Source organism: Eriocheir sinensis, chromosome 24 (assembly GCF_024679095.1).
Source record: "Eriocheir sinensis breed Jianghai 21 chromosome 24, ASM2467909v1, whole genome shotgun sequence".
In the NCBI taxonomy this organism is placed as follows: Eukaryota; Metazoa; Arthropoda; class Malacostraca; order Decapoda; family Varunidae; genus Eriocheir; species Eriocheir sinensis.
The window spans coordinates 6,481,659-6,486,541 of NC_066532.1; the positions used below are offsets into that span (position 1 = coordinate 6,481,659).

Genomic DNA, 4,883 nt, shown 5'->3' on the forward strand with positions numbered 1-4,883 from the left:
AATGACATGAATATTTCGCAGCAAGTGACACTGGCACTGATATTATTTTGGGTATTATCATTGTTGCCTTATATATATATATATATATATATATATATATATATATATATATATATATATATATATATATATATATATATATATATATATATATATATATATATATATATATATATATATATATATATATATATATATATATATATATATATATATATATATATATATATATATATATATATATATATATATATATATATAGATATATGAAAGATGGAAGAGAGGGGAGCTAGGTTAAATCGGTCAAATAGCCTATTACTGGCCTCTCTCTCTCTCTCTCTCTCTGTCTGACTCCAAGCACGTACGTTTTTTTCTTTATTAGCTATATATAGGAATTGTCTGGCCAAAGTACAAGAAATTAACATATGTACGAGACACAGTTATCACCTTATGGTAGTGTCAAAATAAGTATTGTATGTGCCATAATTCGTCATCGCCTCGCCGCAATCACAAGCTCGTGTCGCCAACTGCGGTTGAATAACTCTCGTACACAGCGGGCTGTGTACGTTTTATTATGTTTTATTACAGCAAGCTTGTTTGTTGGTCTGTTTAGTGTATCAGCTAAAGCTTTGTTAACATAAAAGATGCAGAACATGCAGTATAGCACTATACAATACAGGTATATTAATACTTATAACAGTAATAATATCGTCATCCGGAGGCGTTTGAACGTTGGGGTTTTTTTCACAGCGTATCGCCGTGCTTCAAAATGATTCGCGTCGGTGTTTCTAAATATTCGTGTTTAGCAAGATAACGGAGGCTCCTATGGTTATTTTTGATATCGCATCTTAATCTACGGTATTTTCTACGTTTATCAGTAGGTCTGTTTTTCTTTTAAACTTGGTAATAAAAAAAAAATGATCGTTTTGACAAAAATCCTCAGGGGGGGGCAATTGTGGCCCGGGTCGGAACGTATAGGGTTAAGCAGTTAACACATACCTCAGGTGAAGAGGAAGTGGAACACGATACAAACACCGATGAACTTAATAATGTAAGATTACGTTCAGGCACTCATTATTCATCAGTTCCAGAACATAGAGATCATTCTCCCGCGAGTTCATCGGGATACTTAAACCCCACTCAACCAAACTCGAACATGCCTACCGATTCCCCTCCTCCGCCCCCTCCTGCCGGGGGCACATCCCACTTCCACCCTCCACCGATTCGGGTCATTCCAACTCACTCCAGTATCCGACAGTTCGCCGGCAGTGAGTCAGACTATTCGGCGAGACAGTTCCTAAATCTATGTGAGTCTGCCATCGTAAATTCCTCCATTACGGAAGATCATGATAAAATTGCATTCATTCGGTCCCGGTTACTACCAGGCTCTCGGGCACTAAATTTGATGCAGTCCTCGGCGTTCGCTTCGGGGGACACTGGAGTAAACTATGAGATCTTTAAAAATAACTTCATAAAAATCTTCGGGGGGGGGGGGGGGGTAGTAAACCGAGCATCGTTAGACAGATGGCCCACATGGTTGATTCCCACCAAAAGAATTCCTCAACAAAACCGATTTGGGACGCCATGACTGAGGCAAATCAGCTGGCAGTTGACTGTGTCAAAAGTCTAGAAGACGCGCAATGGCTCCCACAGGGCAGTATGCAAAAACAACAGGTGAAGACCGTCTTGGAGTTTTTTTTTTTATATTTATTTCATATTTCAGAAAAGAACCGCCGTTCTGCCCTTCCCTTGACCTTCAAACCAGGCGGGAAGTTGGTTGACTTCGTCTCAGAGTTAGAAGTCAAGGTTCAAGAACACACTCACAATCAACCACTAGCAGCAGCCGCAGCATTGCAGGTACAAAGTAAGGCATCTCTCACCTGTAGGTTTTGCAAACAGTCAGGACATTCCGAGAGTACATGTTTCTCGAAACGTAGGGACTCAACACACTCTACACAGGGATCTAATAGGAGATCTGGGGGATACAGAGGCAGCCATCACTCATCTCACAGGAACCATAGGCCAACCCATAAGCGGAAGTCTGCCTTTTGCCATGTCCACGGGCATTGTTTTCATGATACAGACAGTTGTTATGCAATACAAAAGGCCAGGGAGGACCAGAAGAGCAAATCTCCGGCAGACAGTAAAACAAACCCCTCCACTTCTCAAAATAAAAAGGCATGACTCCGTGACAGCCACAAGGCATACATCCAAGTATCCCATAAGGACGATACTATTTGGGAGCAACTTGACTCAGTCATTGCCGCCTTGGGACGGACAAGCATAATTGCCCTCCCTTGCAAGGTGGTCAAAATTTCACTCACCTTAGCGGTGGACACAGGTGCGACAGTCAATGTAATCTCAGACTCCGCTTACAGGTCACTGACACGACAGGCGAGAGGGGGAAATTGGCCGCTCCAAGAGAACGACCTGAATGTGATAGGCGTGACAGGCACCGCGTTGGGAATCCTAAGGCGAGTACCACTAACAGTCAGCTTACATGAAAAGGTATGTTCCTTTCGAGATTTCTTTTATGTATCTAGCAGGTTTGCTTTACCTGTAGATGGGATCTTAGGAATAAACGCCATGAAAACCTGCACATAACCATAAACCCTGAAAGCAACGCGATCGTGTATCAAGGACGACGCATACAGGGGATGGTAAATCCATCGCCTATGTCACCAGTAGTCCCGCCCTCAGATGGGGAAAATTACCAATCCACCACAGACTCGGGGTCTGCCACCGCCCAAGTGTCACCTCTTCCGGTCAAACCACACGAAAACATTACAGACTTGTGGCGGACAGTAACGGCAGTCGTAGAGGGACCTCAAATAGTCCCGGATCGTGCTGCAAAACCTGTTAAAATCACGTTACCTAACGCCCCTCCGTCGGGCAGTGATGTGTGCAATGACGGAGCACCACACATACACCGGGTGACGGTGGAGGTAACTCTCGCGACAATCAAGGAGGGAGGTATTGCTGTGGCATTGGTAATAAACACGTCAGGATTCCCTGTATCCTTAAAACACGGTGTTAGATTATGACAGTGTCTAGTGTATGGGAAAAGTGTAGCACCGGAACCAGCTGAATATCCTTCAGCCCAAGTCTCAGGCATAACCTCGGCGTGTCAGGATCCTCACAAACAAGACACAGCTAATTTAGAGGCGTTCCTAAAAGTTGCACACTATTCCGAAATTAAGCCTACCTTAGTCCAGGTGCTGGAACAATATAGGGGGGCACTTGCTCTACCAGGCGAGCCGCTTGGAGTTACGCAGTGTGCTGAACACCACATTAAGTTAAAACCCAATACCAATCCTGTATATATATATATATATATATATATATATATATATATATATATATATATATATATATATATATATATATATATATATATATATATATATATATATACGTTCTTTCTCTACTCCTCACGCTAAAAAGCCTTGGTTTAATCACGCTTGTTCTCGTGCTGTCAATGATAGAGAGGTAGCTCACAAAAGATACCAAAGCCTTCAAACTAATGCTAATTATGAACTTTACATTTCTGCCCGAAATCGTGCCAAATCTATTCTCCGACTAACCAAAAATTCTTTCATTAATAGAAAATGTCAAAACCTTGCTTTCTCTAACTCTTCCCGTGACTTCTGGCATCTAGCCAAAAACATCTCCTCCAACTTCACTTCTTCATCTTTCCCTCCACTCCTCAGTCCTGACGGCAACACTGCCGTCTCATCTATCTCTAAGGCTGAACTCTTCTCTCAAACTTTTTCTAAAAACTCCACTCTGGACGATTCTGGGCATATTCCTCCTACTCATCCCCCCTCTGACTCCTTTATGCCTGTTATAAAGATTCTTCAAAATGATGTTTTCTATGCCCTCTCTGGCCTCAATCCTCAGAAGGCTTATGGACCTGATGGAGTGCCTCCTATTGTCCTTAAAAACTGTGCCTCCGTGCTGTCACCCTGCCTGGTCAAACTCTTTCGCCTCTGCCTGTCAACATCTACCTTTCCTTCTTGCTGGAAGTATGCCTTCACACAGCCTGTACCTAAGAAGGGTGACCGCTCCAATCCCTCAAACTCCCGTCCTATTGCTTTACTTTCTTGTCTATCTAAAGCTTTTGAATCAATCCTTAACCGTAAGATTCAAAAGCACCTTTCCACTTCTGACCTTCTATCTGATCGCCAGTATGGGTTCCGCAAGGGGCGTTCTACTGGTGATCTACTAGCCTTCTTAACTGACTCTTGGTCATCCTCTCTTAGCCGTTTCGGTGAAACTTTTGCTATTGCGCTGGACATATCAAAAGCTTTTGATAGGGTCTGGCACAAATCTTTGCTTTCTAAACTACCCTCCTACGGTTTCTATCCTTCTCTCTGTACCTTTATCTCCAGTTTCCTTTCTGACCGTTCTATTTCTGCCGTGGTAGACGGTCACTGTTCTTACCCTAAATCTATTAACAGTGGTGTCCCACAGGGTTCTGTCCTATCTCCCACTCTATTTCTGTTGTTCATTGATGATCTTCTTTCCAAAACGAACTGTCCTATCCATTCCTACGCCGATGATTCCACTCTGCATTATTCAACTTCTTTTAATAGAAGACCCACCCTTCAGGAACTTAACGACTCAAGGCTGGAGGCTGCAGAACGCTTAGCCTCAGACCTTACTATTATTTCCGATTGGGGCAAGAAGAACCTGGTGTCCTTCAACGCCTCAAAAGCACAGTTTCTCCACCTATCCACTCGACACAATCTTCCAAAAAACTATAACCTATTCTTTGACAACACCCAGCTATCACCTTCCTCAACACTAAACATCCTCGGTCTATTCTTAACTCAAAATCTCAACTGGAAACTTCATATCTCATCTCTTACTAAATCAGCTTC

General features: G+C 42.6%; 1 long non-coding RNA gene across 2 annotated transcripts in view; it reads left to right on the forward strand.

The window, feature by feature from the left end:
* Positions 1 to 2,509, forward strand: part of LOC127003115 (uncharacterized) — a 6,857-nt gene extending 4,348 nt beyond the window's left edge. Inside the window, exons 2-3 of one of the 2 annotated variants that reach the window (XR_007756972.1) lie at positions 1,724 to 1,857; positions 2,379 to 2,509. This is a non-coding gene — a long non-coding RNA (uncharacterized LOC127003115). Of the gene's footprint in view, positions 1 to 1,723; positions 1,865 to 2,378 lie in introns of both variants that reach the window. The other variant, XR_007756971.1, reaches the window with a different exon arrangement.
* Positions 2,510 to 4,883: the final 2,374 nt, after the last annotated feature.